Source organism: Pleurodeles waltl, chromosome 1_2, assembly GCF_031143425.1.
Source record: "Pleurodeles waltl isolate 20211129_DDA chromosome 1_2, aPleWal1.hap1.20221129, whole genome shotgun sequence".
Taxonomy (NCBI): domain Eukaryota; kingdom Metazoa; phylum Chordata; class Amphibia; order Caudata; family Salamandridae; genus Pleurodeles; species Pleurodeles waltl.
The window spans coordinates 595,055,787-595,083,448 of NC_090437.1; the positions used below are offsets into that span (position 1 = coordinate 595,055,787).

At 46.6% G+C, this 27,662-nt stretch overlaps 1 protein-coding gene across 3 annotated transcripts in view; it reads right to left on the reverse strand.

Annotated features, from left to right (window-relative positions):
* The window catches only part of ELF2 (E74 like ETS transcription factor 2), a 416,996-nt gene that overhangs the window by 177,103 nt on the left and 212,231 nt on the right, over positions 1-27,662 (reverse strand). The window lies entirely within an intron of this gene.

Below are 27,662 nucleotides of genomic sequence, written 5' to 3' on the forward strand. Positions count from 1 at the left end.
TATAAAAACAGCTGTAATAAAATATCAAGACTGCATGTGCAGCTATAAAAAAAACACAAAGGTAAAGCCAATAGGACTTTCTTTGGCAAACGTTTGCAATGTTTATTTTTTATTACAAGTATATACCACAAAAATAAAGAGAAGAACAAATCTAAGACACCATGCCACCTACATGTGAAAGCTATATGCTTGTTATAAAAAATTTCAATTCATTTTTACATTTAAATTACCCGTTAAATATAATTTTAGTATAACACAACCTTTTTTTAAAAAAACCTTCATGAACATCACAGGAATATTAGATTCGTTATTAATGCAAAAAAAGAGAAAATTACAACTACCTGAAGACATCACTTAAACACAGAAAGGTGGCTAAAAAATTAAAGGATGAAAAATGGAGAAAAAAAAGCACTGGCAAAAGTAAACTATCGACCCATGGGCCCTTGTACTTAAGTGCTCATAGGCAGTCTATGATGAAGCATGCCATGATCAGTTAGTGAGGCTCCTACTCCAATTCTTGGATGAATCCATAGGCATTCTGTAGGGGAGTTTAATGACACTCAACAGACAAAAAGTGTGTGATCTTTTTTCTTCTCTTGCTATAGTTTTGGTGGCTTAGCTTCTCTGATGTGCGACTTGGTTTATAATGCCCTGTTCATGAGTTCTTGTCTTGATGTTCTTTCTCCCACACTACTTGACAGCTCTATTGTTCCTGGAGTACATGTCTTAACTCTCAGTCTGCTGTTCTTTCTTATTGCCTGATTTCCTGCCCTTTATCTTGATCTATCTTGTATTCTGGTTATTCTTCTCACTCTGGTTTTCTGTTCCATTCTAAATTCGGTCCACTGTCTGTTGCAGTCCCATATCAGTTTAAATTGTGACCTCAGGACTGTTGTCCGTTTTTATTAGGTAAAGGAAAAACTTTAGTTGCTGTGCCCAGATCCTTTCGACCCAAACCAGTTTCAGTGTTATCAGTTTTGGTCTACTTTGCACAGAGTACAACAGTCACTACAACAGCAGGCCTAAACTAGGACTTTGCCATATGATTCTAGTTAAGAGCAAACTGCTAGTACCAATCCAAAAAAACTATTCCTAAGATACTACAAGATTCTTTGTCATATACTTGTACATCCCTTACTTTGATCAAACCTTTTCATAGGTTACTTTTGCTTGTCTACCGACTACTTTTTTACAGCCAACTCTTGTCCTTTGATCACAGTTTATTCTTTTGAGCAGACTGTTCAACATGCCCTCTAATTTTGATTAGAAGTCTCTGCCTTTGCTACCTGACAAACATGCGATCATAAAGGCAAATCTAAGTTCTAACTCACATCAGCCGTGGGTGGCACAAGTCATACCAGACACAGTGGTGGAAGACAAACTAGCCATGTTAACTAGGAACAATATAACAAATGATCAAATAAATCAGAATGAAGCTTCAAGGGCTGAATAGGACACATGTGAAAAGCAAGGTGTCCTCCTCACTGGACACAAAGGGAGACACTCCTATCTTGAAATCATTCATGTAAGATCCCTTTCAAAGCCTCAGGCAGGACTTTTAGGCTCCGAGAGAATTCACTTCTGACCACAGAAGTAAAACTAGACTTGAAAGAGATGGGGGACTGAGAGGTATCATTAGAGGACACAGCGGATGGACATGGGAAGGAGCAAGAATTTTTGCACCAAGGAACTGATTACACTAAAGGAACAAAATGTGTTATTGCAGGCTCACCTTCAGGATTTAAAAAAGAAAACAGATGGGGCTTAAACAAGTTAGAAATAAGGGGAGTGCCGTAGAGGGTGCTGATATAGAAAAGTCTGTCCAACAATGCTTTAAATCAATACTGCCAACCAAACAGATCTCCCTGGACAGAGTAATGGCATGTACAAACAAAGCCAATGGTCCAGCAGATAATGATGAGAGTACAGTCATTTTGACAGAAGAAAAATATAATGGAACTGACCAGGAAAGATGGGGACATCAAATTCGAAGGTGCCAAAGTCCTGCTCTTCCAGAACCTTTCGGCACTCTCCGACAATCATTTTACCCCATGCAGACTTCTTAAAGCCTAATAGAATAGCATATAAAAAGAGGCACCTTTTACATGAGTGGAGAGACAAGCTGCACATGTCAAAAATCACTGGCAAAAGCTAACAAGGGTCCTGGGACTGAATGAGGATGCAGACAATGAGAAAAAATGCCAACCCAGACCAGCATGGTTCCTCCAATAGCAAGGAGGCAGGCAGAAAAGAAAAGCCAGACAGCTGAAATGTCAGAAGCCAATGGAAGACGCAGTGCAGCAAGAATGGAGGGAGTTCATAGACAAACTGAAGAACCTTTATTGCAACACCGAAATAGAGATTGAGTCCTGGACAACCAGGGACTGAAGGGGAGGACACCCAGAGATGGTTTAGCGAGATGGAAGTAACACACATTATGTGTATTTGTAAAGCAGACTATTACCTGTGACCTTATCCTAGCGCTGAGCACCTGTGTGCACCGAGTCCTGCCTGTGGTAGGTTGGCTAATTGAAAAGCTAGGCCTTCAGAAGGCTCTATTGTGTAGTGTGGGAGACCTTCCCACACCTTAAGAGCGATGTAAGAGAACACCTGTCCTCCTGATCTGGTTGTGTGCAAGTAGAAGTCCTGCAGAGTGGAGGTGTCTATTTGGTTGGTGGAAAGAGATGCGACTTCAGGCAGATGAGGCCCAAGTTCAAACAAGGAAGCTTGCGTACTCTGAGCCAGTAGAGATCCCCGAGGTGTGGTGTGATTGTCAGTGTGGGAGGTTGAGTCTGGGTGCAGAGTTCTGGATGGTTTGTATTCTTCTAGCGAGTTGCTTGGTTATCCTGTCGTAGAGGTTTTCCCCTTAGTCCAACTTGCTTGTGCCTAGGGAGGTTGTGGAGAACTGTGCTATGGTGATCACCCCTACCCTGAGTCCTGGGAATGCCAAAAAAGCATTTATAAGTTGTGGCACAGCTTTGTTGGGGTTGTTTGCTTACTTGTCGATTGAGTGGGAGGGTAGATTGTGGGAGGGTGGATTGGGGGATGGCATCAGGGAGAGATCTTCCATTGAAGCAGCCCGAGATGATTGAGGGGGAAGATGAACAGATGAGTATAAGAAGCTTAGCAGAAGTCTATAATCTAATTGCACTTCCCACTTGAAGAGTTTATTGGAATTGAGAAATGTGTAATTTGTCAGGAGACCTTTGCGTCCCTGGTGTACACTGATTTATCATGCCTGTATTATGATAATAATTTTGCTTACCAAAAAAACAAAAACATTGTTTTGTATTGCTAGGGAGCCATTTGAAGTTCTTCCCCAGCATTTCAGGATGTGGAAGCAGGATCCAGTGATGGCGTTAAATTGTATGGTGATGTCCAGGTTGCTGTAAATGATTACTCCCAGATTCCTGGAAAAATGCCTTCAGTGAAGGAGAGGACAGACACACTGCATAGCTGGCCAAAGAGAATTGGAAGTACAGTAGACACATTGATAAGGATCGTGCCGTAGGGCCATGTGTTTGACCTCCTGGATCAAATCAGATGCATTTTGTTATGAGGGAATTAATGCAGAGAGGAAGGCGTGTAATATGATGAAAATAAAATAGAAGGAGTAATAAGCTTATTTACCTTTATTCTTTATGGGAAGTGCATCATGCAAACGATGGGAGACCAAGAAAAGATGCACACACAGCTAAACCTCTGTTAGGAATGTGTTTTTATGGTGGTCATTGTACATGCACCAAATGAGGATTAGGAACACTACCTCAAACAGGCAATAACATATCCCGCAGAGTGGACTGATACGTCAATATAGGGGACAACCTTAATATTGTGACTGGTAATACTCAATGGGGGCATGCTCTGGAGAAGGGAAAACATGTCTTGAGGTTCGGGGTTCAGAAGATTTTTATAAGGGGGAAATATTTTTAGGGCCTTCTATCCCGGTCTGGTGAGTGAATTCAAACTGGTAAAGAACAGGTGCTCTGCTCATTCAGAAAGTTAATGTGCAATAAATATGCCTCTAAATCTCGTTTTTATCTTGTCACATTTGCTCTGCATTCAAACACAGTTGAAATGTGAGCTTATGTCTTCTCACAAATGGAAGCCTATTTGGGATTGGGGTTTCCAAAATCCTCTACCTTTGCAGTCAGAGAAAGAAAGTAAAGTGAACTATCTGGCAACTGTGCTGGGGTACAGGCAGTGAGAAATGAAGGGCTGTAGGAGGTCAGTTTTTTTCTAATACACAACATTTAAATAGCTTGTAATTAAACTATACAAATATTTTGAAATACATTTCACTAGTAATGAAAACACGTTTTTTTGCAATTCTGAATTGTGATCAAAGATTTTAATAAGATCAAAACAAATCAGAACACTTTACTGGGTGACGTGTAAATCAAATATTTGCAGAGACACGATTTCCACACATCATCATTTGTACACTATATTGTTTTATCAATAAAACCGCTCATCAGTGGGAAAGTCTTTGGCCATTTCAGTGGAAATGTGCAGTTATGAAATGACTGTGCACTATCACAGCATGCTTTAGTAATATATTTATTCAAAGTGAGAGTTTTTTTTAAACATGAACTGAGAAACATTGTTACCCCCCCCCCCCCCATCCCGATGACAATGTAATTAGTTATCTAGAAGGCACATCAGGGACCCTGTGTTCCATATGTGGACTAGATTTCTATTATACATGGAGCAAATGTTCAGTCCATTAAATCATACAAAACATTTTTTGTGCAGCAGACATGTTGAACTCACGTATTTGAAGATGCGGTCATGTGATAATGAAGATAAAGGTGAAATAAAATTGCACAATTTGAGACCAGTTTATGACTCGTACGTTACAGTGATCAACCTGCATTTCTCCTCAACAAAGGCCATTAGGCCCTGTCTGACTTAAGTTAGCATAGGACACTTGGCGCTCTCGGACCACACAGCCTTGTTGGTCATCCTAAAAACACCATAACCCCCTAAATGACAGATAATGATGAAGAGGACATTAGCATAGCTACCAAGTTTAAGGTTGTCTCTGTGTGACATTACCATAGTTTAAGTGCACTTATGTGTGACATTCCATGCTTTATATTGACACTATGTGCAAAACCTATTTGTGATGAAAACCATGATGGAAAAACCCAGTAAAGATAAATATTCTTAGGTATTGATAAATAATAGTGTACGTTTAATGCAGAATGAGTGATGTTCAGAATAGTCTAGAAAAAAGGAGCGCATAACCTGAAAGTGTTGGTATGTGGAATATTTAAAGTATTTGAATAGTCTTCGATCGTTTAAGGTTCGTTCTCGAAATACAACAATTTTGTAAATTATTTAGAATACATTTTGTTTTAAAATGTTGAAGCCCCTCTACAATCCTACAGGGTAGTGGTGAACATTTTGCAAACCGATACAAGGATCTTAATGTTGATTCGAAATTTATTGTTTTGTAGCGGTCTGATCTACATAATTTGTCATAGTACATTATACAGGCCACTTCTCAAAGATTAGATGTCAAACCCACTAAAAAGAGAATATGGAAAACTTTGTTACCTTTGGACGCGAGAGATTAGCCTTTTTCTTAGGACCATTAAGAATTTGGACACACAATTGTTTACCTACGTCAAGTTTTCTTCTTCAAAGTGGACATTTCAGAAAAAAGTACCCAACCACAGAAGACCCGGGCAGGACTCCAGAGGTAATATAGGCCAGTCGTGCACAATATGCAGCCCAGGAGATGAGAAAGAGTGCATATTGGCAGGTAATGTTTTCAAAGCCCTATTGCACAGACTAATGTTCTCAACAATTCAAAGCAGTGTGAGCTTCCCGAGTCTGTCCGAGACACGCTTTCCAGATAGAAAGAGGGCAATGGCAGCATGAGTGCTGATGGGGAGGTTCTGATTTTTTTGTTTTTTTGTTTAGTACTTTCCATTGAATCAGGCTCTTAATGACTTGTATTGCAGCACAAGCTGCTGACGTTCCTGAAGGAGAAAGTGGCACACCAGCACATAGCATAGGGTGATACAGCCAAAATCGCTGTGGTTTGAAGGACGATAAGACACAGAAGAGATCCAATCAAGGCCTCAGGCACACTCTGAGGCTGGGCCATCACTACACTTCAGCCGAGAAAAAATACCTAACATGGAAGAGGCTGCAATCGAACAGTCAGAAACATGCCGTCCGCTCGATCAACTAATTAGCGTGAGCATTGTGGGAACTTGTGGTATTGCGAGAAAAATCCCACAATGCGTTAGTCTAACCCTTGATGAGGGACACTTGCCAGGGCTGTATTAGTGGAAATACCTTATGGGATAAACTAAAGGCAGTACCAAAGACACATAGTAACAGTGAGCGCTAGGCTGAACAAGGACAGAAAGGAGAAACGTGAGGATTGCGCAGCACAACTGAAAGAAATAAGATTCATCCATACAAGGACTGGGTCCAAAAACATGTGGCACAGAATACTGGTACCAATGCACAGGTCTGCATCCTAGATACCCATCATGCTCAATAAGCCCTGTTCTGCAGGAAACAGCATTACTGTAGTGGCAGCAAAAAGTATGTTATTTGCTTGCCTGAGAATTGGGGGTTAACTCAGCACACAAATGAATCACAGAAATTAGAAAGCCCCCTGGAGACTTGGTCCGGGAAGACCGCAACATAAACACCTTTAGAAAGTGTTACAAAGACCAATGCAAAGCTATTCCAGACCAGGTAAAAAGGTACTGATTAAAGTAGAGGAGGTGATCGCAGCTTTAGCAAGGCTTAATCTGATTATCCAGATGGCATCACACCATTCTACAGAAAACTCTGCCCACAACTCACTCCAGTTCTTACAGGCTTATTTACCACTCACTGATTCATGGACCACAGACTATGACAGGGTCAATGTCGACCCCCCGCCTATGCTGAAGCCACACGGAGCGGAGTGTATGGTGGTCCGGAGGTGACCTGGGGCGTGGAGGCCGGGCGCTGTATGAGCGGGTCCTTAAAGTGCGGCACTGCTCATGGTGGGGCGGCCAGCCCCGAGGAGAGAAGCAGGGGACAGAAGACAACGGAGAGGGAGTTCACTGGCACCCGGCGAGACCCGAGTTGGTGGTATGACACTGGCGTGTGGAGTGCCGCTGCTCGGGAAGGCCTGAGTAGATCCGGATTTTGAAGAGGATTTGCCACCTACCACCTAGCCCCCCGCTTGCCTGCCGGAGTTTGACCCTATGGCAATCTGAGTGCTGGTGCTGCGTGCCTTCTGGCGCCAGGGTCCTTGGACGAAGTCCCAGCTGCATCTGCAACACCGTGGACCCGAGTGGCTGATATGGGAAAAGACAAATCTAGTAAGCAGCCACCAGCGTCGCAGCAGTGTATTGATCAATTTGCTAGGCATGCAGCCTATCGTGGGGCGGGCGACGCAGTGCCGGCGGCTACCGCTGCGGAAGGGGTGAAAACGATCCTTCAGGCCATTCAGTCCTCACAGCTGGCAGTTGAGACTAAGGTTGGTGAAGTGAAAGAGGATGTGTGTCTGCTGCGGCAGGATCTGCGGACAGCGGTGGGTCGCATTAAAGAGGTCGAAGACCGGGTCTCCTACACAGAGGATGAGACTGCGGACCTCAAGGCCAAAGTTGCCCAGCTGCAGACATGCACGGGTGAGCTCCACTATAGGGCCGAGGATGCCGAGAATCACTCCAGGCGTAATAACCTGCGCTTTGTGGGGTTCCCGGAGGGAGCGGAAGCAAGGCAAGCGATCGACTTCCTGGAGCGCTGGATCAGATTGTGGGTCCCTAAGCAGCAGCTCTCCCCCTGGTTCACCACTGAACGTGCCCATAGGGCTCTGGCGCCTCGGCCCCTGCCTGGCGGACCAAGGCAGCCAATGATTGCGAACTTCAAAGACCAGGATGTCATTCTTAGGGAGGCAAGACCTAACCCGGACCTCCACTGGGACAACCACAAGATCCTAATCTTCCCAGACTACACCCGTGAGGTGCAGGCTAGGCGCCGCTCCTAAGAAGGAGTAAAGCAAAAGTTTTGGCCAATGCAACTGACCTATATGCTCCTAATTCCCACGCGCCTAAAGGTCCTCATGGACAGGAAATCCTTCTTTTTTGACTCGCCGGAGGCAGCATGGGACTGGCTTACTGAGGAGCACTCCGCCCCCCTCCCCCCAAAAAAAAGTCTGGGGGGTGGCCGGCCCCATCGGCTCCCCAGGATCGAGGGAAGGGCGCAGTCGCACCCAGTCCTGCCGGAGGAAAAAGGAGTGGCCCGCACGGCGTGTCGGTGGAGGATGGACAATCGAGCCTGAGTCCCCTGGGGGGCAGGAGCACACCAGACGGCCCGGGGGAAAAGAGACTTGCATCGACTGTGGAGGAGGATCGCCTTAGCCAGTCTCCCTCGCTCTCCTGCGAACAAATGCTCCCTCCCGGGCACTGGGCGCAGGGCGGCAGATGGCTGCATTGCAGAACTCCGACTCTATGGAGAGGTCCACCACTCCACACCTACTACAGACACTCTGTTTGTAAAGTTTTGGGTGACAGATGCTTCTGGGCTGGAAGTATGGGGCAGGGGACAGTTGGGGGGACTTGCAGGACTGTTCATGAATAGTTTTTTGTGGTTGAGTTTGTGTTATGCTATCTTGTTTTCGGTTAGTTGGTCACAGTGGGGCTTTCGGACGGACACACTGCACACAACATTACTGATTCCTCACACATGCCAGAGCCATCTAAACGGGTGTTCTCCTGGAACGTCAATGGGCTCCTAGATACAATTAAGCGATCTGCGGTTTTTAGTACCCTCCGCCGCTTTGCTCCGTCCATAGTCTTACTCCAGGAGACTCACTTTCTTGGTACCGGGTGCCCTATGCTTAGGTGAGGAGGGTATGACAGGATTTATCATGCTGGCTTCTCAAGGGGCTCTAGAGGTGTGGCTGTCCTGTTGCATTGTTCATTACCCATGGTGGTAGCCGTCTCCCGGTTGGATACACAGGGATGCTATGTAGCGATTTCCGGGCTGCTCAGGGGGCACCCAGTCAATATCCTAAATGTCTATGCTCCTCCGGGAGTGCTTGAGCGCTTTCTTGTTGCCCTCCAGGGTGTAGTGGCGGGGCTTCCCCTGGGTTTAACCATATTTGGGGGTGGGGGGGTTTAACTCGGTTATGAACCCAGAGATGGACATCACCGGGCCTTGTCTCTGAGCTGAGCTACCCGGGAGACTGGTCTGAACCGATGGGCGGAGGGCCTCAGCCTCTGCGATGTGTGGCAGGTATGGCACCCCCAAATGCAACAAAATACCCACACGTCGGCAGCACCCCACACTCATGCCAGAATAGACCTCTTTCTTGTGCCAACCCGTGATGTAACTACAGTCACTGGGGTTGAGATACTCTCCCACGGGGTCTCGGACCACGCGCCACTCCTTGTTCGGCTAAATGATATTGATGTTGTCCAGCGTCCAGTATGGCGACTTAATGCCTGGTACCTGCAGGATAGTGACTATACTCCACCCCTAGGTGGCCAGCTTACTGAATACTTTACTTATAATCTTCGGTCTGCACAGTCTGGGCTGCCTGCAAAGCCACCCTTAGGGGGCATGCCAGACATCTCCTTCGTGTGCGGGAGCACGTGTCACCAAAAGGTGTCAGTGCTCGAGGCCAGGGCATTACGTCTGGAGGGCCAACTCACCGTCTCCAAGCATGCATCCATCACGAGACAGCTAGCCTTAATTAGGGAGGAGATTAGACACGCTACTCTCAAAACAGCAAAGCACATGTGGCGAGCCTCAGCTGCCAGCGTGTACGGGTGAGAGGGGTGGGGACAAGAATGGCAAGCTCTTGCATTGGCTTGCAACTCGACCGATGGCAAACAGAGTCTTTCCGGAAGTTGTAGACGACTCGGGAACCATCTCCTGGACGCCGTACAAAATAGTGCAGAGTTTCGCCACCTACTACACCCGACTCTACGAAGAGCGGTCTTGGCCCCAAGTGGAGAATGAGGCCCCCCCCCCCTTGTTGGGGGAAGTGTCCTTTCCAAAGATCTTGTGGTGGAAAGACAGGACCTGGACGAACCCACTGGACTCTAGGAAGTTGGGACCGCCATATCAGAACTGGCTGCGGGCAATACCCCGGGCCTGATGGTTTCCCGGCAGAGCTTTAAAGTAAGTTTTGCAATATCCTAGCTCCCCACCTACTCGTCATGTTTGAAGAGGCCGTAAAGACGGGTGGGTTTCCCCAGGGTCTTGATCAGGCCACCATAGTGGTGATTCCCAAGACTGGCTCCCCCTCACAGCACTGTTCTGCGTATTGCCCCCATCTCACTCATGAATACCGAAATTAAGATACTGTCCACGGTTTTAGCCACTAGAATGAAGAGTGTTGCCTCATTGATCCACCCAGACCAGTGCAGCTTTATGCCAGATAGAAGTACAAGGCATTGTATTAGACCACTACACGTGGCGCTGGCTAACCGGGCCCTCCCAACCTCCCCCCGGCGCTCCTCTTGGACTTCGAAAAGGCATTTGATACAGTGGTCTGGTCCTACCTTCAGCGGGTGCTCTTAAGCGGTGGTTTTGGCCCCCCCGATTGCGAGCGCTGGTGAGACTCCTCTACTCTAATCCAAAGGCCCGGGTGCAGGTAAATGGGGCAGTGTCGGACCAATTTCCTATCCGCCGGGGAACCCGCCAGGGATGTCCCCTGTCCCCGCTCCTTTTCGCACTGACGATAGAGTTGCTTGCAAACCTTATACGGGAAGATCCCTTCATTGACGGTTGGTCGTGGCCTACCAGGAGGGAGGACTGCATTGTGTTATACGCAGATGATGTACTCTTGTTTCTGCCCAATCCGGCCAGCAGTGGACTTAGGGTGATGCAACTGCTGGGGCTGTTTGCTGAGGCCTTGGGTTTGATAATTAACCACAGGAAATCACTATTGGTTCTGCTATGCCCCACAAGGGATTGTTATGATTGGCAGAGTGCCATTCCTATCCGACGCAATAGCTTCCGGTACCTGGGGGTGAGTATAGCTCTGCTACCCGAGCTGGCATGGTCACTTAATGTCTCGCCACTTACCCGGAGAGTCAAGGAGGACCTCCAGAGATGGCGGTCTCTGCCCCTCAATATCCTGGGACGGAGAGCACTGTATAAAATGATGGCGCTTCCCCGGTTCCTCTATTTGCTCCAGAACTTCCCCTACCGCATCCCTAGGCGATGGTTCAAGGAAGTTGAAGCTGCCATGTGGCAATTCTTATGGCATAATTCCCGCCCCCGGCAGGCATTTCGCACCTGTCAGGGTGATGTGTACGAGGGTGGTCTGGGGATGTCCAACCTCTATCTTTATTACCTTGCAATCCACCTACTGGTGGTTAATGACTGGTTGGGAGGGAGGTTGGGGGGTGGCTAGAAATTTTGACGATGGGCTTTCCCAGTCTGTTCGGGATGCTGTACGGTGACCCCTTGCTGCGTAGGTCCCCGGAGGTGACAATGGTGGTAATGATAGGGTGGAGGGCAGTGCTGAAGGTGACGGGGTGGCGGCGACGTCCCACCCAGTTTACCCTGCTGAGGCATGGGCCGTGGCTGGGGAGGGAGGAGTCTCAGCACTAGAAGGGTTCCACAAATAGGACCTTATAGGCATTTTGCTGCTGGGTGACATCTGGGTAGGTTCCCACATACGGTCCTTCCAGGAGTTTTAGCAGAGGTTTTCGCTTGCTAGGACCCAGTTCCGTAGATATCTAGACACGTGTTAAACGTGCATGTTCAGGAAGGGATGGTCCTTTCCCGAGTTTAGCCCTGTTGAGGCCAAGACAATGATGGGCGACTTGGGTAGAGGGGGAGAGTCACGCATATATCGCACCCTAGTCACCAATACAGCACAGACACTTGACAAACAGAGCGGTGGGAGCAGTGGTTGGGTCCGATGGAGGACGAGGACTGGAGAGATGCTTTGATGGCCTGAGAATAGGGACCATGACCTCCCATCCCCGGGAGATGCAGACCTACTACCTCCACACAGCTTACCTCACTCCTGACAGGTTGCATAGAGTGGGTCTCCTACCCCGGGCTGATTGTCCTCGCTGTGCAGGCACAGATGCTGACTTCCACCATATGGTGTGGAGCTGCCCCCACATAGCAACCTATTGGCAAGCAGTGGTGACGGAGATCTCTAGAGTCGTGGAGGTGGAGGTTGCCCAGTTGCCAATTTTATTGGGGGTGGGGTCCAGCAGAGCGGACCGGGCCTTTGTGGGAATGGCATGTTTAGTGGCCAAGAGGAACATTGCAGCGGGTTGGAAGGTGGAAATGGCACCTGCAATTGCAAAGTGGCGGCGAGGGGATAGACTGGTGCGCCCAGCAAGAAAAACTCATATGAAGTGAGATGCTGCCCTGCTAGATACAACAAAGTGTGGGGGAAATGGATGGGGACCTGGGGAGATTGTGCTGCAGACACGTCTTAGAAGTAGCGGTGTTGTGTACCTTGTCTTTGACTACTACGGCTGTTCTTGATCATATGCCTCTGTTAATTGCTTGGGACTTGTGCAATGTTCTGTCCTCAAAGTGTGGTTGTGACCTGTAGGGTTTTATGTTGCTATATAAAACTAGTAAAATTGCTTATAAAAAAAAAATAACCCATAAGCAAGCACTCATATTGTCACTCATCGCGAAGAAAGCATTCAATCACATAGTCTGGGAGTTTATGAACAAGATGCTGCAGGCTTCTAGGGAATATCTCAAATTCTGGAGATGGATGGAATGCAAATGCACCATTCTAATGGAGAGGGTGCAGGTCAATGGAGGATTATGGTGAGCAATCTAAATAATTGTCATAAGGTCACATAGCACTAAAGACGGTGGTTCCAGTAACAAAATCAATGTGTGTACACATGTTTGAAAAGTTTAACAATATGAGGCTGCATTTAAATATTCCCAGAATGCTCAATAACTAACTGCAAATGCTTGCAGAAGCTTGTAAGCAAGATGGACGATTCTTTGCTTTCAAAATAAAATGTTCTGAAAAAATGCAAGCAGGGAAAAAAAATGTTTGCTAATTACTGTGAAATTTTAGGTACTATTTCCTTGAAGCATCATTTAGTAAACTCTGTTGATGCATGCTATTTCCCAAAAAATATTCATAATGGAAAATCAGTGTAACAATTTTCAACAAGATTATGGGGGCACATGAAAATAAACAAGCACTGGCACGATCCAACATTGGTGGTCAGTCTTTTGATTTTGTCAATGCGTGTCTTGTTTCAACATGGCTTTTGTAACACTTTATTGTTTAATGTTGTAGGAGCTGCCAGACCATCATTGTAACAAAACTTTGGCAAAAAGCAAAAACAAAATTGGTCTAAAAAAGTACACATTGTCACAGTAGTTCCATGCACTGATCACACACATTAACCCCTTCCCCGCCACGGACGTAATGGTTACGTCCATGGCAGCGCCCGTGTGGCGCCATGGACGTAACCATTACGTCCAGGGACTGGCAGTCGGGGGAAGCGCTAGCGCTTCCCCCGAGGGCCGCCCCCCAACACCCCCAGGCCAGGGCTGAAAGGGGAATCCCTTCCCCTTTCACGCCCACCCCCCCGCCCCCCCCCCCCATGACGTCAGCGCGCGATCGCGCGCTGATTTCATGGAAACGGGGAATGACGCGCTGAAAGCCATTTGCTTCCAGCGCGTCAAGGGAGAAGGTGAGTATTTCACCTTCGTGCGGGGTGGGGGTGCTCTCAGAGAGGCATCGAGGGAAAGGAAAGGGTTTTCCTTTCCCTCAATGTCTCTTTGAGCATTCCTGCTGCCCGATCGCGATGCGATCGGGCAGCAGGAATGCCCACTAGACACCAGGGATTTCTGTATGTGTGTGTGTGAGTGAATATTAGTGTAGGGGAGCGACCCCTTGGGCAAGGGTCGCTCCCCTTTGGGGGCACATGCTTTTTACGTCGTTTCTGCCCCCCCTGGGGGCAGATTGGCCCTATTTTTAGGCCGATGGGGGCAGAAAGCCACTAGACACCAGGGATTTTATTGTTGCTGTGTATTTTTTGTGTTGGGGGGCGGCCCCTTGGGCAAGGGACGCTCCCCTTTGGGGGCACATGTATTTTACGTCGTTTCTGCCCCCCCTGGGGGCAGATTGGCCCTATTTTTAGGCCGATCTGCCCCCAAGGGGGGCAGAAAGCCACTAGACACCAGGGATTTTATTGTTGATTTGTATTTTTTGTGTTGGGGGGCGGCCCCTTGGGCAAGGGTCGCTCCCCTTTGGGGGCAAATGTATTTTACGTCGTTTCTGCCCCCCCTGGGGGCAGATTGGCCCTATTTTTAGGCCGATCTGCCCCCAAGGGGGGCAGAAAGCCACTAGACACCAGGGATTTTATTGTTGATGTGTATTTTTTGTGTTGGGGGGCGGCCCCTTGGGCAAGGGTCGCCCCCAGGGGCCCTCATGTATTTTTGGGCAGTTCTGCCCCCCTTGGGGGCAGAGAGGCCTATTTTTTTTAGGCCTTTCTGCCCCCAAGGGGGGCAGAATCCCAATAGCGCCAGAAATAGTATGTATGTATGTGTGCTTTGTGTTGGGGGGTGGCCCCTTGGGCAAGGGTCGCTCCCCCCAGGGGCGCAATGTATTTATTGTCGTTTCTGCCCCCCTTGGGGGCAGATTGGCCCTATTTTTAGGCCGATCTGCCCCCAAGGGGGGCAGAAAGCCACTAGACACCAGGGATTTTATTGTTGATGTGTATTTTTTGTGTTGGGGGCGGCCCCTTGGGCAAGGGTCGCCCCCAGGGGCCCTCATGTATTTTTGGGCAGTTCTGCCCCCCTTGGGGGCAGAGAGGCCTATTTTTTTTAGGCCTTTCTGCCCCCAAGGGGGGCAGAATCCCAATAGCGCCAGAAATAGTATGTATGTATGTGTGCTTTGTGTTGGGGGGTGGCCCCTTGGGCAAGGGTCGCTCCCCCCAGGGGCGCAATGTATTTATTGTCGTTTCTGCCCCCCTTGGGGGCAGATTGGCCCTATTTTTAGGCCGATCTGCCCCCAAGGGGGGCAGAAAGCCACTAGACACCAGGGATTTTATTGTTGATTTTTATTTTTTGTGTTGGGGGGTGGCCCCTTGGGCAAGGGTCGCCCCCAGGGGCCCACATGTATTTTTGGGCAGTTCTGCCCCCCTAGGGGGCAGATATGCCTATTTTTTAGGCCTTTCTGTCCCCAAGGGGGGCAGAATCCCCATAGCGCCAGGGATACTATGTATGTGTGTGTGTGCTTTGTGTGGGGGTGTGGCACCTTGGGCAAGGGTCGCCCCCCCCCAAATGGTGCAATGTAATCTGGGTGATTTCTGCCCCCTCCCCTTGGGGGTAGATTGGCCTATTTTTTTTTTAGGCCCATCTTCCCCCAAGCAGAGAAGACTAGACACGGGAAAATGAAAAAATGGTTAGTGGCGGAGTGTTTGTCAACTGGCGAAGTATTTACTTTTATGATAATAACAGTTTTTCTCCTTTTTGTTTTAGTTCAAAGCTTTTGCTGACTTTGCTGTGGCTTGTTGCAGTTTTGGCAGTAGTTGTCCTGCGGTTTGCGTAGTTGCATGTTTTAGGTAAGTAAATAAATTTACTCCAAGTGAGTATTGTTGCAATGCATGAATGACATGTTTGTAGGTGGTGTACTGAATGCAGGATTGTGTGTGAAATTGTCCTTAGAGTTATGCACAATGATTATTGTGTTGTCTTATGTCTAATTTGCTTTTTTTTTTCTCTTTTTAGTGGGATATCGTTGGTGATTGCTGTGGCTGTGCAGAGTAGTTGCTGGTGAGTCAAGCTTTTTCAGGCAAGTGAGCAGTATAGTTTTTGAGTTTATAATTCTTAGTGATAAACCTATACTTTGTTACTTATCTTACACAGTGCTGGTTGTTGGTGGTGTATTTGTCCAGTTAATTTTAGTAGGAAGGATCATCGCCAGCCGTAGGATGACCGCTCAGCAGGTTGTTAGTGTGCTTTTTGAGTCATCTTCTGACCATGAATATGAGACTGACTCTGCATCTGAGGCAGAGGAGGAAGTGCAGGATTCTGGAAGTGAATTTTCTGTCAGAGATGAATCATCTGATGATGAAGCCACTCTCAGTGCTGATGAAGGGCCTGTTTTAGAGGAGGACAGTGATGTGCCAATGGTGCAGGAGCCAGCGGCTGAAAGGCTTCCCATTGGAAGACCTGACGCATGGGTTGCACCAAACATGGAGCAGCCACAGTTGCCTGCGTTTACTGGTTTTCCAGGGTGTCGAGTTAATACGGAAAACTTTTTGCCCGTCAACTTTTTTGAGTTGTTTATGGACGATATATTTTTGGAAGAGATTGTTGAGCAGACTAATTTGTATGCAGAGCAGTTTTTGAGGGACAACGCTGCCAGACTTAGGCCACACTCTAGAGCTAGCCGGTGGATTCCCACAAATCTGGAAGAGTTGAAAAAGTTCTTGGGTTTAACTTTTTTGATGCGGCTGATAAGGAAGCCGTCGCTGTCTTCATATTGGTCTACTAGTCCCTTGATGGCAACTGCTATATTTCCTGCCATCATGAGTCATAACCGGTATGAGCTTCTTCTTCGGATGTTGCATTTTGTAGATAATGCTTTAGCCTTGCCACGAGATCATCCTGATTCTGACCGTCTTTTTAAGATTAGACCTGTCCTTGATCATTTGGTAGATCGGTTTTCAGAGATCTATGTTCCAGGGAAAGAAATATCTGTAGATGAGTCTTTGGTCCTGTTCAAGGGTCGTTTGGTTTTTAGGCAGTACATTCCTAGCAAGAGGGCACGGTATGGAATTAAATTGTATATGCTGTCAGAAAGTAGTACAGGATATGTTTATAATTTCCGGGTCTACACTGGTAGGGATTCCAATATTGACCCCCCTGGTTGTCCTCCCACTTTTGGAGTTAGTGAGAAAATTGTGTGGGAACTTGGTAGACGACTGTTTAACAAAGGTCACCATTTATATGTAGATAACTTCTACACTGGAGTTCGGTTGTTCAAGGAGTTGTTCAGAGTGGACACTGTTGCTTGTGGCACAATCCGCTCTAATCGGAAAGGCTATCCAAAAGAGCTTGTCTGTAAAAAACTTGAGAAGGGACAGTGCAGTGCCTTGCGGAATGATGAGCTGCTAGCTCTGAAATTTGTAGACAAGAGGGATGTATACATGCTAAGCACCATCCATGATGAGAGTACTTCACCTGTGGCTGTTTGGGGTCAGGTTGCCGAAGTGCGCAAACCTGTGTGCATCTTAGACTATAATAAGCACATGGGTGGTGTTGATAGAGTAGATCAGAGGTTAGAACCTTACACTGCTGCTCGTAAGTCTTATGTGTGGTATAAGAAATTAGCGCTTCACTTGTTCCACTTGGCAACTTTTAATGCTTTTGTTGTGTTTAAGGATAGTTCTCCAGAGTCAAGGATGACATTTGTGAAATTTCAGGAGTCTATCATAGCTAGCCTTGTTGTGCTGGAACAGGCAAGAGTTCCTAGAGAAGCAGTGGTGGAGGATGTGGCTAGATTGAAAGATCGTCACTTTGCTGAGCACATTCCTCCCACGGCCAAAAAAAACTTTCCTGCTAAGAGATGTAGAGTCTGTGCTCGAAGAGGTATCAGGAAGGAGACTAGGATGTACTGCCCTGATTGTCCTTCAAAGCCTGGGCTGTGTGTGGGTGGCTGTTTCAGGAGCTACCACACACAGAAGAATTATTGGGAAATTCCGTGAGCGTAAACTGGTGTTTTATATTTTTATATGTTCGGTTTCACGGTTGGCATTAGTCATGTATTCAGTTAGAGCTTTTGTGTTTGTAGTTTTGTACTAATTTATGATTAGTGGTTTCTTTGTTGTTTAAAAACAAAAAAAAGGGGATGGCATGTGTAGAGTGGCGCTTGGCTGGCGGCGTGGGTGTGGTGGCGCTTGGCTGGCGGTGTGTGTGGGGTGGCGCTTGGCTGGCGGTGTGTGTGGGGTGGCGCTTGGCTGGCGGTGTGTGTGGGGTGGCGCTTGGCTGGCGGTGTGTGTGGGGTGGCGCTGGGCTGGCGGTGTGTGTGGGGTGGTGCTGGGCTGGCGGTGTGTGTGGGGTGGCGCTTGGCTGGTGGTGTGGGTGGGGTGGCGCTTGGCTGGCAGTGCCGGCCAAACGCCAGTCCACACACTCATCAGCTGGTGTGATTGCTGTATCAGGCATGTGGGCGTATGAAAGTGATGGGCCCTTGACTGGCGCTGTCTGTGGATGCGAGTCTTGTAATGTGCTGGGCCCGTGGCTGGCGGCGTGAATGGTCTAGTGCATGTCATGTATGAAAGGTGTGTGAATGGACTGTAAAGCGGTTGGTGCCTTGTCGTGGCTTTACAGCTCACGAGCTGTGAGTCATTGGTTCAGTTTTTTGGCCTTTCAGTTATTACCAGTGCATTTCACTTTTGTGAAATCTCTTGTTAATAAAATTTGATCTACTGAACCATCACTCACCCTCGTGCCAAATCCAACCAGTATGTGTGGTACAAATGACAAAACCTGCTCCGCTGTAATCAGGCGTCGCAGCACACTTGAGACACGCTAGGTGCCTCAGGTGGGACCCCGATGATGAAGCATGCCACCAACTTGGTTGGTGGGTGAGGGGTCTTCTTCACATAACCTAAGTGTGTTTCTTTTCACAATTTTAGTGTTTGGCACATCACGGACGTATGTGCACACATCAAAGTGATATATTCCAAAAATACCTGTGTTTGGGGGGGAGGGCCCACCTATGTTTTTGGTCCTGGGTGCGGCCGTCATGTAGGGAAACCTACAAAACCCAGAAACTTTTTAAAACTAGGCACCCCAAGGAGTCTAGGGAGGTGTGGCTTGTGTGGCTCCCCCAACATTTTCTTACCCAGACTCCTCTGTAAACCTCACAATTTGCATAAAAAAGCATATTTTCCTGATTTTTCTTAGTAGGATCACCGCTCCAGCACAAAATTCCTACTCCCCAGTTTTCCCCTCAGTCTCCCAAGTAAAATGACACCTCACTTATGTGGGTCCCCAAAGCAGAGTCCGTCTAAAGATGTATAAAAGAATATGCCCTTATAAACTTGCTGTGCTATCCCTTCTATCCCTTCAGGTTTTGGGCCTTATTATGTTGCAGGCACCTGGGCCACCCACACAAGTGAGGTATCATTTTTATCGGGAGACTTGGGGGAACGCTGGGTGGAAGGAAATTTGTGGCTCCTATCAGATTCCAGAACTTTCTGCCACAGAAATGTGAGGAACATGTGTTTTTTTAGCCAAATTTTGAGGTTTGCAAAGGATTCTGGGTAACAGAACCTGGTCCGAGCCCCGCAAGTCACCCCTCCTTGGATTCCCCTAGGTCTCTAGTTTTCAGAAATGCACTGGTTTGGTAGGTTTCCCTAGGCGCCGGGTGAGCTACAGGCCAAAATCCGCAGGTAGGCACTGTTTTCTCCCAAAATTGTGGATGTGTCCACGTTGCGCTTTGGGGTGTTTCCTGTCGCAGGCGCTAGGCCTACCCACGCAAGTGAGGTATCATTTTTATCGGGAGACTTGGGGGAACGCTGGGTGGAAGGAAATTTGTAGCTCCTCTCAGATTCCAGAACTTTCTGCCACAGAAATGCGAGGGACATGTGTTTTTTTAGCCAAATTTTGAGGTTTGCAAAGGATTCTGGGTAACAGAACCTGGTCCGAGCCCCGCAAGTCACCCCTCCTTGGATCCCCCTAGGTCTCTAGTTTTCAGAAATGCACAGGTTTGGTAGGTTTCCCTAGGTGGCGGCTGAGCTAGAGGCCAAAATCTACAGGTAGTCACTTTGCTAAAAACAGCTCTGTTTTCTGTGATATGTCCACGTTGTGTTTTGGGGCATATCCTGTCGCGGGCGCTAGGCCTACCCACACAAGTGAGGTATCATTTTTATCGGGAGACGTGGGGGAACGCTGGGTGGAAGGAAATTTGTGGCTCCTCTCAGATTCCAGAACTTTCTGCCACAGAAATGTGAGGAACATGTGTTTTTTTAGCCAAATTTTGAGGTTTGCAAAGGATTCTGGGTAACAGAACCTGGTCCGAGCCCCGCAAGTCACCCCTCCTTGGATCCCCCTAATTCTCTAGTTTTCAGAAATGCACAGGTTTGGTAGGTTTCCCTAGGTGGCGGCTGAGCTAGAGGCCAAAATCTACAGGTAGTCACTTTGCTAAAAACAGCTCTGTTTTCTGTGATATGTCCACGTTGTGTTTTGGGGCATATCCTGTCGCGGGCGCTAGGCCTACCCACACAAGTGAGGTATCATTTTTATCGGGAGACGTGGGGGAACGCTGGGTGGAAGGAAATTTGTAGCTCCTCTCAGATTCCAGAACTTTCTGCCACAGAAATGTGAGGAACATGTGTTTTTTTAGCCAAATTTTGAGGTTTGCAAAGGATTCTGGGTAACATAACCTGGTCCGAGCCCCGCAAGTCACCCCTCCTTGGATCCCCCTAGGTCTCTAGTTTTCAGAAATGCACAGGTTTGGTAGGTTTCCCTAGGTGGCGGCTGAGCTAGAGGCCAAAATCTACAGGTAGTCACTTTGCTAAAAACAGCTCTGTTTTCTGTGATATGTCCACGTTGTGTTTTGGGGCATATCCTGTCGCGGGCGCTAGGCCTACCCACACAAGTGAGGTATCATTTTTATCGGGAGACGTGGGGGAACGCTGGGTGGAAGGAAATTTGTAGCTCCTCTCAGATTCCAGAACTTTCTGCCACAGAAATGTGAGGAACATGTGTTTTTTTAGCCAAATTTTGAGGTTTGCAAAGGTTTCTGGGTAACAGAACCTGGTCCGAGCCCCGCAAGTCACCCCTCCTTGGATTCCCCTAGGTCTCTAGTTTTCAGAAATGCACAGGTTTGGTAGGTTTCCCTAGGTGCCGGCTGAGCTAGAGGCCAAAATCTACAGGTAGGCACTTCGCAAAAAACACCTCTGTTTTTTTCCAAAATTTAGGATGTGTCCACGTTGCGCTTTGGGGTGTTTCCTGTCGCCGGCGCTAGGCTTACCCACGCAAGTGAGGTATCATTTTTATCGGGAGACTTGGGGGAACACTGGGTGGAAGGAAATTTGTAGCTCCTCTCAGATTCCAGAACTTTCTGCCACAGAAATGTGAGGAACATGTGTTTTTTTAGCCAAATTTTGAGGTTTGCAAAGGATTCTGGGTAACAGAACCTCGTCCGAGCCACACAAGTCACCCCTCCTTGGATTCCCCTAGGTCTCTAGTTTTCAGAAATGCATAGGTTAGGTAGGTTTCCCTAGGTGGCGGCTGAGCTAGAGGCCAAAATCTACAGGTAGTCACTTTGCTAAAAACAGCTCTGTTTTCTGTGATATGTCCACGTTGTGTTTTGGGGCATATCCTGTCGCGGGCGCTAGGCCTACCCACACAAATGAGGTATCATTTTTATCGGGAGACGTGGGGGAACGCTGGGTGGAAGGAAATTTGTGGCTCCTCTCAGATTCCAGAACTTTCTGCCACAGAAATGTGAGGAACATGTGTTTTTTTAGCCAAATTTTGAGGTTTGCAAAGGATTCTGGGTAACAGAACCTGGTCCGAGCCCCGCAAGTCACCCCTCCTTGGATCCCCCTAGGTCTCTAGTTTTCAGAAATGCACAGGTTTGGTAGGTTTCCCTAGGTGGCGGCTGAGCTAGAGGCCAAAATCTACAGGTAGTCACTTTGCTAAAAACAGCTCTGTTTTCTGTGATTTGTCCACGTTGTGTTTTGGGGCATATCCTGTCGCGGGCGCTAGGCCTACCCACACAAGTGAGGTATCATTTTTATCGGGATACGTGGGGGAACGCTAGGTGGAAGGAAATTTGTGGCTCCTCTCAGATTCCAGAACTTTCTGCCACAGAAATGTGAGGAACATGTGTTTTTTTAGCCAAATTTTGAGGTTTGCAAAGGATTCTGGGTAACCGAACCTGGTCCGAGCCACACAAGTCACCCCTCCTTGGATTCCCCTAGGTCTCTAGTTTTCAGAAATGCACAGGTTTGGTAGGTTTCCCTAGGTGGCGGCTGAGCTAGAGGCCAAAATCTACAGGTAGTCACTTTGCTAAAAACAGCTCTGTTTTCTGTGATGTGTCCACGTTGTGTTTTGGGGCATATCCTGTCGCGGGCGCTAGGCCTACCCACACAAGTGAGGTATCATTTTTATCGGGAGACGTGGGGGAATGCTGGGTGGAAGGAAATTTGTGGCTCCTCTCAGATTCCTGAACTTTCTGCCACAGAAATGTGAGGAACATGTGTTTTTTTAGCCAAATTTTGAGGTTTGCAAAGGATTCTGGGTAACAGAACCTGGTCCGAGCCACACAAGTCACCCCTCCTTGGATTCCCCTAGGTCTCTAGTTTTCAGAAATGCACAGGTTTGGTAGGTTTCCCTAGGTGGCGGCTGAGCTAGAGGCCAAAATCTACAGGTAGTCACTTTGCTAAAAACAGCTCTGTTTTCTGTGATGTGTCCACGTTGTGTTTTGGGGCATATCCTGTCGCGGGTGCTAGGCCTACCCACACAAGTGAGGTACCATTTTTATCGGGAGACTTGGGGGAACATAGATTAGCAAAACAAGTTCTATTGCCCCTTGTCTTTCTCTACATTTTTTCCTTCCAAATATAGGAGTGTGTGTAAAAAAGACATCTATTTGAGAAATTCCCTGTAATTCACGTGCTACTATGGTCACCCCGGAATTCAGAGATGTGCAAATAACCACTGCTCCTCAACACCTTATCTTGTGCCCTTTTTGGAAATGCAAAGGTTTTCTTGATAGCAATTTTTTACTCCTTATATTTCAGCAAATGAATTGCTGTATACCCGGTATAGAATGAAAACGCACTGCAGGGTGCAGCTCATTTATTGGCTCTGGGTTCCTCGGGTTCTTGATGAACCTACAAACCCTATATATCCCCGCAACCAGAGGAGTCCAGCAGACGTAACGGTATATTGCTTTCGATAATCTGACATTGTAGGGAAAAGTTACAGAGTAAAAAGTAGAGAAAAATTGATGTTTTTTTCACCTCAATTTCAATATTTTTCTTTTTCAGCTGTTATTTTCTGTAGGAAACCCTTGTAGGATCTACACAAATGGCCCCTTGATGAATTCAGAATTTTGTCTACTTTTCAGAAATGTTTAGGTTTCTGGGATCCAGCATTGGTTTCATGACCATTCCGGTCACTGACTGGAAGGAGGCTGAAAGCACAAAAAATTGCACAAATGGGGTATGCCCCAGTACAATGCCAAAATTGTGTTGAAAAATTGGGTTTTCGGATTCAAGTCTGCCTGTTCCTGAAAGCTGGGAAGCTGCTGAGTTTAGCACCGCAAACCCTTTGTTGATGCCATTTTCAGGGGAAAAACCACAAGCCTTCTTCTGCAGCCCCTTTTTCCAATTTTTTTGAAAAAAACGAAATTTTCACTGTATTTTGGCCAATTTCTTGGCCTCCTTCAGGGGAACCCACAAAGTCTGGGTACCTTTAGAATCGCTAGGATGTTGGAAAAAAAGGACGCAAATTTGGCTTGGTTAGCTTATGTGGACAAAAAGTTATGAGGGCCTAAGCGCGAACTGCCCCAAATAGGCAAAAAAAGGCCTGGCACAGGAGGGGGAAAAGGCCTGGCAGCGAAGTGGTTAAAGCCAGCCGACAGATTGATAGAGAGAGAAATAGAATTTGAATAAAAAATGCCTTGGTTAATGCCAGACTTAAATGGGGAACTAATTCTTAAAGAAAGCCACAAAAGTGCACCCACCAGGCCTCGAGAAATGTCCTCGTCCACTCGCTATGGCGAGTCATGTTTCATCAGTGCAAGCTATTTTTAGGGCCTACTAGCCCATTCTGGTGAGCTAAAAGTGAATGAGCATTAAAAATGCCTTTAAATCTTATTTGTATCTTGCCATTCAGAGACAGAGGTCAAAAGTTGTTATGTCTTCTCACATTTACTTTACTTTCTCGGACTGTGAAGTTAAGAGGATTTTGTATAGTGAACTGTGACACAATTGGGCTGTGCATAGCATGTGAAACGCAAGGCTGTAAGACTTCAGCCTTTTTTTTTTTTTTAACAAGTTTGAAACAGCTATTAAGTGAACTGTACAAACATTAAGCAATATATTTCTGTGGTTTTTGAAGGCACATTTTTGTAATTCAGTGTGATGAGAAAAAAGATTTTTATAGGGTGAAAACAAATCAGAACACTACTTGGCGAGGTGCAAATGTTAAATATTTTTGCCGAATCCCAAATTCCAAACACTGTTGATGCACTATATAGTTATCAGTAAAACTGTATGCGAGTGGGAAAGTTTGTGGCCATTTCATTGTAAAATGTGCTGTCTGCAAATGCAAACATGAGTTTTTAAACATGAACTAGGAAATATTCCTCCCCGGCTGACAATGCTATTAATGTACTAAGGGACAACCCAGGGGTCAAGTGTACCCTATATGTTGGCTCTATTCTTATACATGGCGCAAATGTTTAGTCTAGTAAATAAAAAAACATAACTTTTTGTACAGCAGAAATGGCAATCTTGCATATTTGAAGGTGCTCTGCTATGTGATAATAAAGAAAAAGGCGGCCCCAAATAGAAAAATATTTGCCTAGGATCACACAATTTGAAGCCAGATTACGGGTCAAGTGCATTACAGTTAGGTTGAGTAGATTATTCAAGTGGCAGGCAGACCTGCCCATGGTATACATGTCTTTACGTTAGTGGCCTTCATGAATTCACAAGAATTTACATAAGTGGACCAGGAAATCGTACTCTTAAACATATCTGTGAACTGTATTTTAGAATGAGCAAATGTGCATTTGTATATTTGTTCATATGAAATTCTACTGAGTGTTTACAAGTTTACTTTCCTCCAACCACTTTTTTCCCCACCCTGGAACAACTTCTACTTCTGCCCTCGTCAGGAGTACATTTTCAACCTTTCTCAGAATGGGAAAAGATTAGAGAAGTGCAGGTGAAAATCCTTAAAACATGCATTTTAGTATGTTTGCACAGACTCAAAGCCATTCCAGCCCTAGAACGATTGCTTACTGCTTCCTCCACCCTCAGCATGTAGATCTATGGAAAGGTGGCAAAGCAAGGAAACTGCTATAGTAGGGCTTGAAATGGGTAGCTGTGGGAGGGCTGGGCGGAAATTAAAACGCTGAGACCAGATAGGATTCTGAATGGTGATGTTTATTAGAGTTATTTGTGTGAGAAAACAACAATTATAAGGATGTTGATGATGAATCCACTGGTAATGGTCTTCCTTTTGTTTTGCTGGGTCTTCTCTCCAGATAGTGCCACTCGGATTCTCAAAGAATGAGAAAACAGCAATAAGTATGAGAATAGGAGACTTCTCTTTTATCCGTCCCCACACCCACTGTGCATGTTATTAGGATATATGCGTATGATAGGGTCCTTTAATGGGATAGGGTTGTGCCAGGCACATGAAGAGTAAAGAAAAGAAAAGAAACCAACACCCAAATAATGGGCTTCAGGACAGCCCTATGGGTAAAGTTAATTTTGGAGAAACTTTCTGCTACCGCTTTCCACTTTTCCCCCTGTTAGTAGGTAACCGGGTTTCCGGAATGTATCTGGTTAACCTCACCAGGTGTCTGGGATTACCCCCTTCAACACGGTCAGAGATGCCATGCTCCTTGGGAGACAAGAACTGGCCTGTTGGCGCTAGGTCAAGCCCTTGTTAAGTAGCATGATAATCTTGTGACATCACCCCTTACGTGCCCTCCCCTTCCCAACACGAAATATACACACTCCCTTCCCTACAAGACTTACCCGCTACACCAAAACTCTCCTGAGTTGCGGCATCTTCCAGCATCCTTTGGGGGTGTGTACCACTCTTCACCCCACACGTCGGGCGCTACTTCCAGACTGGCTGTTTCTCCCTGCACGTCTGCTTCAGATCAGCTCCATTCAACTCGCATCTCACTTCCTTGATCCTCTCCTTTCCCGGTCGCCTCCTGTCGTCTCCCCCGTGTCGCTGTGACATCTTTTTCTCCTCCTCTTTCTCGATTGATCTGCGTCATTGGTAGCACCGTTCTGTTGTCCGAAAATATGGCAGACCGTCTATAGTGTTGGTGATTTCTGGGTTCTTCCTGCTTTAATCCTCTCTCGCTTTCTATTGCAGGAGTTCCTGAGGTATCAGAAGCCCACAGTGTGGACTCGGGAATCCATGTAAGGTGAGTGGGGTTAAGGGCCCACTCTCTCACAATAGCATTCAAGCTCTAGTACAGTATTTGCCCTGGCATAAGCAGATAGGCTATTATCAGTGCTCTTACATAATGAGACTGCTGTCATAATTTGTCGCCGCACTACATGGCACCAAAGGGACAAGTAGATTTATTTTTACAGGACAAGTAGATTTATGATGCAACTTGTCCCATAAACAAGTAGATGTTTTATTACATTCCACACCCTTGAACTGGCACAATTGTATATACAAAGAGGCAGAAGATAAGGGTGTCCAATTTATTTTCCCCACTGCTATTCGCCCTTACCATGGAGCCTTTGGCCAATTAAATTCACACCAACCATAGCATTAAAGGGGTTACGATAGAAAGATAGTCACACATAATCGCTGCATAAGGAAACAAAGTTTTGTCATCACTTTTAGATCCAGACCAATCTATTCCCACCCTCAGTGTGCTAAAAGACCACAGCAAAGCATCCTGATTCAATGTGAATATGATGAAATCATAAATCCTCACCCTGATTTCACATGCAGCTCAACTAAAAGCACAATATGGTCCTAAGAGACAATTACCTAGTAAGGAACACAGAATGCCTGTACGTTAGTGTTTTGCTTCACTACTGACCAAGATGAATCACACACACACTGAAAAATAATTTCTGATATGCAACTCTTAGTCTAGGAAATATGTTTTTTAAATCACTCTGCAAGGCTCGTAAAGGAAGGTCAGTACAACCGAAAGCGCACGTTTAAAATGTGTGCAACAATGAAATTAAAACATGTACAAATAATTTTTCAATCTATAAACAGCAAATGTATACGCAAAGACACGGATATAAACATACACAATGCAAAGCAGATAACAGGAATTAAAAATTCATCACCATTGGGCACAGTTGCTTTATCTTTCTCCTGCCAGCACAGTTGCTTATCCCAGATCGACAGTGAAGAGAAAGAGATCTACCCTCACAGGAAGGATGACAGGGATCTGCGTCCAGACCCTGCCAGGGGTCTCTAAATCCCTTTACCGTCCATCTGGTTTTTGGTCTCCTATATACTTTAAACAAGACAGAGAGGAGATTTCTAGAAAACCCCTCCTGTTCCTCAAGTTGACGTTCAAAAATGCTGGCTACTTCAGGTCAGTTTTGAAAGGAACATGTTGGAACTGGCCATGTTCCCAAGGTGCTCTTCCCAAAACCAAACAGTTCCCTGCCGTACCATAAACATCATACAAGCACATCCTTATCAGCCTACCTCCCCCATGTAATGTCTTAGTCCTTGATGAGAAAGAACACGCAGACACGTAGAGTGAAAACATGTTGCATAACATATTGTGCACAGAAAAATACTTGCAGTTTTAACGTGGCAGGGAAGCTAAGGCTAAGCTGAATACAAAATGGAGTCTGTAGCTGGTGACCGCTAATGTGACGGTGGACGGCTAAGCTAAGTGCAACGTGGGGTCAGTGGTCAAAACACAAATATCATTACAGCTAGACAAAATTGTGCACATACATTACACATATGCT